A 10484-nucleotide genomic window follows, 5' to 3' on the forward strand; every position below is an offset into this window, starting at 1 on the left:
TCAACCTAGGCAAACACACTCCAGAGTCCCTTTCTGTTCATCTCTACACCACTCTGCCTTTCTAGGTATCAAAATATCTTGATCTAGGGCCTAGATCAAGATATTTTCCCCTTGACTCCTTTGTAGGCTTCCCAAGAGCAGTCAGCAGATCAGGCTGCATATCTGCTGCTTTAAAGTTTCCATTTCACTAAATGGGGACAAAAAATCTAAAAACAAGTTTTCTACACTGGATTATTTGGAAATAGAATGATGAAAATGCCAAAAAATTAATAACTATATCCAACCTGCCTATCTTTTTACAGGTTGGACATCTAATCATTTTCTCATCCTACATGGCTCTTTATGTGGCTGGATGGATGGCATTTTAGAGCACAAGGAGGCAGATCTCAGAAAAATCTACTTGAGCCATTCTCAGACTTTCTGGCCCAGGACTCTTTTATACTCTTAAAAATTAATGACCTACATTAGACAAATGCAAATCAAAGCCACAATGAGATACCATCTCATGACAGTTAGAATGGCGATCATTAAAAAGTCAGAAAACAATAGGTGCTGGAGAGGATATGGAGAAATAGGAATGCTTTTACACTGTTGGTGGGAGTGTAAATTAGTTCAACCATTGTGGAAGATGGTGTCGTGATTCCTCAAGGAACTACAACTAGCAGTACCATTTGACCCAGCAATCTCATTACTGGGTATATACCCAAAGGATTATAAATCATTCTACTATAAAGACACATGCACATGTATGTTTACTGTGGCACTCTTCACAATAGCAAAGACTTGGAACCAACCCAAATGCCAATCAATGATAGACTGGATAAAGAAAATGTGGCACATATACACCATGGAATACTATGCAGCCATAAAGGGGGATGAGTTCATGTCCTTTGCAGGGACATGGATGAAGCTGAAAACCATCATTCTCAGCAAACTAACACAGGAACAGAAAACCAAACGCTACATGTTCTCACTCATAAGTGGGAGTTGAACAATGAGAACACATGGACACAGGGAGGAGAACATCATACACCGGGGCCTGTTGCAGGGTGGAGGCTAGGGGAGGGATAGCATTAGGAGAAATACCTAATGTAGATGATGGGTTGATGGGTGCAGCAAACCACCATGGCACGTGTGTACCTGTGTAACAAACCTGCACATCTGCACATGTATTCCGGAATTTAAAAGTATAATAATAATAATAATAATAACAATAATAAATGACCTAAAGTGACTTCATGTTTTTATTTTATTTTATTTATTTATTTATTTTTTGAGACACAGTCTTGGTCTGTGGACCACGTTGGAGTGCAGTGACACGATCTTGGCTCACTGCAACTTCTACCTCCTGGGTTCCAGCGATTCTTCTGCTTCAAGCCTCCCGAATAGCTGGGACTACAGGCATGCACCACCATGCCCGGCTAATTTTTGTATTTTTAGTAGAGACAGGGTTTCACCATGTTGGTCAGGTTGGTCTCAAACTCCTTACCTCAAGTGATCTGCCCACCTCAGCCTCCCAAAGTGCTAGGATTAGAGGTGTGAGCCACTGCACTCAGCCTCTAAAGTGACTTTTGATTATGATATCTGTAACTGTCACCATTCAAGTATTGATAAACTGGGAAAATTCTAAAACTTGAGAATACATAAGAACATATGACATATGCCATCAGAGCAATGATGTCATCACATATCATATACCTTCTGGAAAACTCCACTGAACACGTGTTAAAGAATATGAGTGACAGGCAAATAATGTCTTAGCATTATTATAAAAATGTTTTCTTTTCACATTTCCTCTGAAAGGGTGTCAGAGATCCCCAGGGTTCCCCAGAGGACACTTTGAAAACACTGATAAAAGAGCATTGTTTGCTTTACAAAGTAACTGACATGGAAGTTTTGCCAGGCAGAAACATTCAGTTGGATGATTTATTTTCCCATCCCAAAAATAGTTTTCAAAATAAGTAGGATTACCATCCACAAGAATCCATTTAAATTCTTGAATAATATGGACCAAATTTTCACTTCTTTTAACACCTATTTGTAATCACTTTTATGAAGACATTCATTAAAATTGAAACTAAGTTCCTGTTTTAAGTGTCAATAAGACATAAGGATGACATGATTTATCAAGGTCTATAGAACCTATTATGAGCAAATATAGAAACTCTCCCCTTTTATCCACCCCTCAAAATAAATAAAGAAGTTCAATTAATTTCAAGTAGGACAGCTATTTTCTCTTTTACATTTTGTGCTTATGAATCCATAAGCACATGTCACAATTCTAAGAAAAAAGTTACACCTGGTTTCTTATGCAGCAGTAGAGTTAATTTTATTGGACCATGCTGACACTCAGATCAGAGTAATGACATCCAAGATTTGGGGAAAAACTTGCACACCTTAGATGCATAAATGCTATTTACAAGCATGCTCACGCTACATTCTCATAATGTATTACAATGAATGAAAAATCTGGATTTTTCTCTCCATTGATCAACAACTCCCTAGCCTTCACCCTACCCTACCCGACAAAACACAGAAAGATAACCAAGGAAAAAGTCAGGAGGACCTTACTCATACTTGCAAGTTTTACTTTTTATTTAATTATAAAATTGGTTATTCTATAAAGAAATGCATTTGCATGAAATAAGAAGACATAAATATAATAATAATCTAAGTGTAAATATGTCCTGTGGGCAAACAAATAATAAATTACAATACAGCCGTATTCTTTAGGGTTCCTCCCAAAGTGAGCAAATGCATATTTTGAATATAATGCAAATCTAGGAAAGAGAAGGCAAAATAGCCATTTGCAAAACTTAAGGACAGATCATCCTTTTTAAATTCCAACTACTCTAGCCATTCACACCATGCTAAATTAAGGCTGCACAGCATTTCTTAAAATCACTGTTTGATCCTAAATATGAAAATCGCAATCAGTTTTCCTTGCTGATTTCTGGGCCAAAACTCCCCACTTCTAACAGTAACTGTCACTTCTACTTGGCAGTCCTTTTCAAAGAGAGTTTCAACCAACACTTAAAGTGGTCCAAATCCAATCTGAAAAACAATTCAGTTTTGCATCATATTATTTGACTAACTTCAATCCTCATGACTTTATAGTCTTTTTAATCTACTATTTATGATTTCCTTGGCTATAGCTCACAAAGGAATCAATGGTAAATCAAATCCATAAAAAAAATCTGCCTTTCCTAATTAGTAGAAACAATGCCAGCCACAGTAGCTGCAGCCAGTAAGTGCCATACTTGCTATTATTCCCTGTGGAAAAGAGTACTTAAATCTGCAAAATGTTAAGAAGATCACGATTAAGAAAATCATTTCTGAAAGACTTTCCATTCATATTTTTGAGGAGCACTCTCAGTCTGAAGGATAATCACACCAAGCAACCAAAAATGAGACATCAAAAGCATTTACCCATCAGGCAAATCACATACTGGCTTATCACTCTTCAGGCCGGGGATGCCTGATGCAGCCTAACATCTCTATCTAAACAAAAAAAATTAATAGTTCATATAAAACTTTGTGTTAATCATTCCTCCTACCCTGATTTTGTAGAAATAGTCTAGTCAACCATATACACAAATAGATCAGGTTACTGAATACTTAGTGATAAGGAAGAGCTATGGAATGGCATTCAAATACTCTGACACATTCACCTTCAGCTAAAGACAGCACAATACACTGACACACACAGTTCTAATGACATCAGGACCTGTGGAATGTATGACTGCTAGGGAACACATGCTGCTAGGAAACAAAGAACAGATCTGATCAAATCTTATAATGTAAGGACTGGGAATCATTGTGATTAGATCTTCGAAAATGGGAGGACAAGTATTCTTTAATCCTCAGAAATATTTGCAAGTATAAAGACTTTAATATGTATCATCTAGAAATGAAACAAATACGTGAAGCTAGATTCTCATGAATTAAATCAAAATTTTCTAAGTTTTCTATTAGGGTGATGGCCATTAGCAATATCTCTCATAAAAATATAACTTAAAGTCAGGCATCAGTGATTCAGTGTCTTTTGCAATCTATGCTTTTTCAAGAGGTCAAGGTCTTTAAAAAATAATGAAGATATCCAGAAATTATTGTACCTAAAAATAAAGTACACTGTTCCATTAACAGCCCTATACTTTTTAAAACAAAATAGAACACAAGTATTTGCAACAAACACCAAAGCAGTCAGAGCTAATCTAGACCTAAGGAATTTAATACATTTTAATTATTGAAAGTAAAAAGCAGTTTCACTTGCAAAAGTAACACTTTATAAACTGTGTTTATCTATGTACAGTCTTTACCCTTGCTTTGGTTACAAAAAAAAAAAAAGACTGGGTGAAACAAAGCTGAGAGATAATTCAACACACAAATATCCTCTTAACTCCTATACAAATTATCTGGTATCCTATTTTGGTGATTATAAAAGAGCTGAGAATTCTATCCTATTTGTAATCCACATGCAGATAAATTGGGCGCCAGAAGTCCAGATCATTTAGAATCATTACAGATGGAAAAATATACAAAAGAAATCTTACCAAACTCTGTTTATTCTCATAGGGAAATATAGGAGAGTCTCCAAATGAAAAAATGCTAAAGAAGTGTTTCTTTGCAGATTCTACGATGACATTCTTTAACTAGTGATGAAAGCCCATATGACACTAAAATTAGCAGACTGCCTATTTACTTCAGAGCAAAACACAGAAGGCAATTTTTCCTTCCTGCCAGAGTCTATGCGTCTCCTCATTTCCCCAGCAGCTGGCTGGAAGGATGTAAAATCAGAGGTGCAAGAAGCCTTATACTTCCTAATGAGTAATACAACCAGGAAAGTAAACACAACAGACGACAGCAGGTTAGACTCTAAAGGAGACTGTGGCAGGAGTGCTTACACCGTTGTTTACAATGTGCTCTAACTACCGCAGGCAGGGATCACACGCAGACACAGGGAGGAGACACCCTGGAGGTGGCTCGCAAGCCTCGAGTTCTCCCAACTGCTATGATATCTCTGGCCATAAATAAAAGCAGCGCATGTTTCTATCAGAGGTAGGAAAGTGGCCAGAGAATTCCAGGGACCAGGAGTTACGCTGGCTGGACTCGATTACTTCAATCTGCTGGAGAGATGACTACCCTATGAGGTTCTCATCAGGGCCATTCTGGGGTGCATCGAGCGCTGCACCAGCGACTCTCACGCGCCGCACGCATGTCGCCGAGCTGCGCCTCTCCAGGGGAAGGGGACACGGCAAGGTTTCCTCGCCACCCTGCGGGGGCCCCCGTGGCCTCCTCAGACCAGATTTTCCAGTTAAGAGGATCCCAGGCGATTTCAATAAGCAAGCTCAGCTCCAGCAGCATCAGCTCCGGCATCCCCGCAAATATCTCTCTGCCGTCCCTGGGGCGCAAAAATGCGCACACACTCAAACGCTGACTCCGCCGCCAAGTAACGCTGGTAGAGGAGGTCGCCCCCACCCCTACACACCACACACACACACACAGAGAGACACACACACACCCACCTATAGTGCTGGGGGCCTGGCACCCTAAGCTTCTGAGCTCCGACGTGGGACCGGAGGCTGGGTCGCGGCAGCTCAGACGCTGCGCTGCAGCCTGGAGCCTTCCCTTCTCCCGAGAGAAGCGCCGAGGTGCCTTCTCTCCTACCTGTAACCCGCCAACCGCGACCACCAATGCTCTGCCCACCCCGCCCCGGCGCCGCGGCCGCCCGGATTCGTGCAACACCGCCGCCCCCCGCCCAGTGCCCACTACCAGCACAGCGCAGCCCGGGCCACCCACGAAAGTGGCAGCTTTCTCCAGCCAAAACCGCCCAACAAAGCCTGGGCACGCAGGTCTAAACCAAACTGCCGTGAAGGAGACACAACAGGCAGGGCGCGGGGAGGCAGCGCGACTCCAAGACTCAGGGGCGCGACCTGGGCAAAAGGGGCCAGGGATGCTCCAGGCAAGCGTTGAGGGAGAATCGCGCCGGGCTCGGCACCCTGCATTTTCCATCTTCCCAGAGCCCAGCTTCTCACCCAGACCCTGTCCGTCCTCCAGCCCGCTCCCGCCTCCAGCCGCACCAGTTCCAGCCTGACGGAGAAAAGTAGCCCTCCTGTCCGTTTTCTGCCCCCACCAGGGGATGGCACTGGGGTGAGAGGAGAGGGAAAATTAACGGGGTGGGAACTGTTCCTATTCCCCAGCGTGTGCAGCTGCGAATGCGCCCAGTCTCTTATCCCCCTCACTCCCCTCGGCCGGTCAAATCGCCCAATGGCTGGAAAAAACTCCAACCCGCGCCAGACCCGAGCGCCCACCAGCCAGGAGGTTCCCTTCCCGCCCCGCACCACGACCGGATGAGTGTGTGTGTGTGAGGGCGAGTGTGTGAGTGGAAGGGCGAGTGTGCATGCACCCCGCACCCCCTCTTGTTGCCCGCCCGGTGGATGCCGCCGCCTGCGCCCGGCCAGGGCGACCCCTATTATGAAGAGTGCGAAGAATAAATTACCTTTCGTCAACGCCGGTCCCTGAGATCGTCCCATCAGTTGCTCAACAACCTGAAGGCGGGTGCAGTTTCCACAATCCAGCCATTGAGCCCGGGGCAAAAGACCGGCCGGCCCCTGTGCAGACACCCCCAACCACACGCGGCAAATAACGAGAATCGAAGCGCAGAGAAAGCAGCAGGAGGGTGGAGACCCCAGTCAAGGAAACAACAACAAAAAGTCTCTCTTCCCTTTCTTCCGCTACACAGCCACGGAGAAAGGGGAAGGAAAAAGAGAGCCAAATGCTCGCCTTCCTTTACGTTCCTCGCTTCACACACCCCAAGGGGGCAAAAGCGGAGCGAAGAGAAAAGAGGGTTCAAATGTCTCTCCCAGTCCACAGTTGCACAACTTCGGAGTCAAGCTCTGTCTCCAGCAGCAGCCGAGGGACCCAGCGGCAGCTATTAACATGCGGCAGTCATAGCTGGGGCTGCTTCTCCTCCTCTTGCTGCTGCTGCTGCCGCCGCCGCTTAAGAAAAGACGCTGCCGAAGAGACCAAAAATCTTCCACCATCCCCCCAGCCAATCTTTATATCCAGTTCTCCCACCCCACCCCCCTTCTCTTTCTTTTTCTTCTTCCACGTCCTCCCCTTTCCGCCTCGGAGCGGGAGCGATGGAATAGGTAGGGGGAGCCGCGAGGGCCAGGGGTGGCTTCTCCGCCAAACCGTTCTCCTCTTCGTCCTCCCGAGGTTCTCTCCCAGCCGAGGGTCCCCTCTCAAGCCCGCAACCTCCGCGGACAGCCGGAGCGAGAGCCACACAAACTCCTTCCCCGGTGCACGGAGGGGGCGCGCGGACAGAGCGGGCGCCCGGCCGCCGAGGGCTGCGTCCCGGGGGCCGGCGAGCCCCGAGCCCGTGGGGTGGATGATTAGCTCGCCGGCCGGGCCGGGCAGCTGCGGGCATGTGGGAGCTCCATCGCGCGGCCCCGGGCTCCGCGCCGCCGCCGCTGTCTCTTCGGTTCTTTCTCTTCTTCGACTCCCCAAGAGCGAGCGAGGCACTGGCGCTCTCCAGACACGCACACTCACACACGCGCACACACGAGCGAGCTCCTGCCAAAGCAAACCGTGCAACCCGCGCGCGCGCACACCCGTAGGAAGAGGACCAAGGCAAAAAGAGAAGAAAGAAAGGGGAGGGGGCGAGTCACAGGCGGCGGCGGCGGCGGCGGCAGCAGCTGCCGGAGCGGAGGCAACGAGCAGTCCGAGAAAAACCAGCAGCGGCGGCGGCGGCGGCGGCGACGGCGCCCACCCCGACCAGCTGCAGCATCTGCATCCCCGCTCCTGGGAACTGGAGCGAGCGGTGCCGGGCCAGCAGGCGAGGGGGGCGACGCGCAGACAGCGGGTCAGAGCGCGGGCGCGCGGGGGCCGTGCAGCCTGCGCGCGGGGTAGGCGCAGCCGGGGCCGGAGCGGAGGCCAGAATGAGCCGCGGTCGGGCGGGCCAGCGGCGAGAGCTCCGAGAGCCGGGGAGGGGGCTCGCACCAGGGAAAGGGGTGGCCGGCAAAACCCGGATATGGAGTGCTCGTGGGCTCCGCGGCGCGGGCTCCACCTAGCAGTTCGGCAAACGCTTGGAGGTGGGAACGGGAGGGCTGCTACTAGAGGCTTCCCTTTCAGGGTTTGTCAGACAAAGGGTACCTCTCCAGTGGCTTCGAGGCCCGCCTCGGCGCTCGCTCTCCCTCTCTCTCTCTCTCTCTCTCTCTCTCTCTCATTCTTTCTGTCTCTCTCTCCTCCACTTCCTCCTCTGTCCCTCCCTCCCTCTCTCCCCCTCCCACTCTCCATCACCTCCCTCCCCTCCTCCCTCCTTTCTCCTCTTGTCTTCCTCTCCCACTCCACCCTAGGTGAGTAAACGACATCAGCTTGAAAGTCCTGCCAGTGTCTCATTTTTTCAGGTGCGGATTATTCCGTATTTTCATTATGCAAGTACCGAGTCTGAAAATGTTTCCTGCCTTTGGTCAATTTTATGTTCCTTCAAACTTAACTCGACCTGCAAGTTCATTGCACGGTTTAAAGTATCCCTGTGTGATGAACAATCGTGGAGATTCAATTATCTTATTTCACATCATCAGTGGAAATTACCATAATGGATACAGAAAGGTGCGGATTCCAAAACCATGCCTTCTGACAGAGGAAAAGTCTGGTCAAGTTAAATGAGTGGCCTTGGTCAATTGCTGAACCTTTTGGTGCCTTCTTTGTAGCGGAGACTGTTGAGTACATAATTTGTAAGGTCTTTTCCTGCTCTAAAATGTCGTGATTTCAAATGGCTAAGATGTTATTTTCTATACCAGTACACTCAAATCATTAAGATTTATCATATTCATTCAACAAGCACATTACATCCGTAGCTAAATTTCCCAAATTATATTTCATTGTATACATTTAGAATGACCTAACGACTTCTAGGAGCTCTTTAAGAGGTAACATCAATCCTGGCATATCTGAAGAACCTGAAACCTCATTAGAATTAAAAACATACCCAACACAAAGTGACAGTTAAAATGTCATTCATTCTTTAAAGCTCAACTCCAATCCAACGTTCTCCAAGAAGCCTCTTCTCACCAAGACTCTTTCCCCAAAAATCACTCCTTTCATGATACCCTGTAACATTTTGATGGCACCTCTTCTCTAACACCTATTTTATTCTGCCTTTTTCCTTGTTCCTTTTTAATCATTAATGGTTTGTCCATTTGCTTCTTCAGATTACAGTTTTTCTTGAATGCAAATTGCTAGTTTTAATCATCCGTATAAGGAAAGATTATATCTACAGTCCTTTGCGCATAGTTAGTCCTTTAAAAAAATCGGGGGTGGGAAGGGAGATTTAATGATATTGCTGAATTCTGACCAACTAGATGTTCACAAGCTGAAGTTATGCTACTTGAATTTGCCTAATACAGGACATCCATGAACTCCCCTGGGTACTTAAAGAAAATACAAATTGACATCTGGAGTCACTTGTTACTTAAATAGTTTTGGAAAGAGTAAACTCTAGCCAATTGTGACAAGAGGCTCTTATTTGTAAAGGAGGAAAAATGGAAGTTATTCAATTCATTTCTCAAATGCTTAATGGTTGTATTAAGTATAATAAAACAACCAAGTAATAAAAATAATATTGTAATAATATATATAATGACAAGTATAGATATTAAAGATTATTAGTGGTAGCATCAGAAACATTAAATACATATTTAATATTTATTTAGATCGATAAAAATATATAATGACAATATATAGATATTAAAGATTATTAGTGGTAGCATGAGAATATTAAATAAATAGTAGCTATAGATCAGTTTTTAGAATCATCTTTAACACAACAGAGGTCTGGAGGGATGCAGGAAAATGAAATTTCAAAGTAAAAGTTTTACATGTATATTTATACACACACATATGTACACACATAGATATACATATATGTGTATCTATATAAATGAAATATTAACTGAAAACTAAGCATAGTCAGTTAAATAAGTAATTGGAAGTGTTCACCACGGAGGAGTTGACCACAAATAAGCAAAATTACAAAGACAATAATGAGGGAGAAAGAACCAAAAATCAGGGGGGTGTGAATAAAAATAACCAATGAGTAAAGAAAAGCAATGAAAGAAAGAGAATAGGTTAATTGTTTATATAACTTAATCAAATGCCAAGGCAACATTATTTAAGGCAGCTGCTTATATTTTAATCTCAAACTTCATGCTTCCAAGTCATTTTTAATCTCATGGACATAGTCTTCTATATCTGATTTAAGACATAAAACATCCCACTTCATTGCCAGGAAATCCATGACTCTTGCCAATGTTCTTCTAAGGTGAAGCTTCCATAAAAATAAAATAAATTCTGTGTCCTCTTAGCTACTGTATTTAACACCTATGTTACATATATTTAACACCTTCTTCTCAAGGAGAAGACATCATACAGATGATGTTTGAGCACAGATACTATCATATGATGTAACTCTGTGCAAACTA

The 10484-nt window shown here is 44.7% G+C and overlaps 1 protein-coding gene across 48 annotated transcripts in view; it reads right to left on the minus strand.

The window, feature by feature from the left end:
- ADGRL3 (adhesion G protein-coupled receptor L3) overlaps positions 1-8241 on the minus strand; it is an 860164-nt gene extending 851923 nt beyond the window's left edge. For 28 of the 48 annotated variants that reach the window (XM_031010265.3, XM_055385312.2, XM_055385298.2 and 25 more), the window contains exon 1: positions 6500-7942. The gene's annotated coding sequence lies outside the window, so the exon portion shown is untranslated. Of the gene's footprint in view, positions 1-5525; positions 6478-6499; positions 7943-8154 lie in introns of those variants that run through there. The other 20 variants (XM_055385304.2, XM_063705274.1, XM_055385283.2 and 17 more) reach the window with 6 other exon arrangements.
- Between the last annotated feature and the right edge of the window lie 2243 nt (positions 8242-10484).

Source organism: Gorilla gorilla, chromosome 3, assembly GCF_029281585.2.
Source record: "Gorilla gorilla gorilla isolate KB3781 chromosome 3, NHGRI_mGorGor1-v2.1_pri, whole genome shotgun sequence".
Lineage (NCBI taxonomy): Eukaryota > Metazoa > Chordata > Mammalia > Primates > Hominidae > Gorilla > Gorilla gorilla.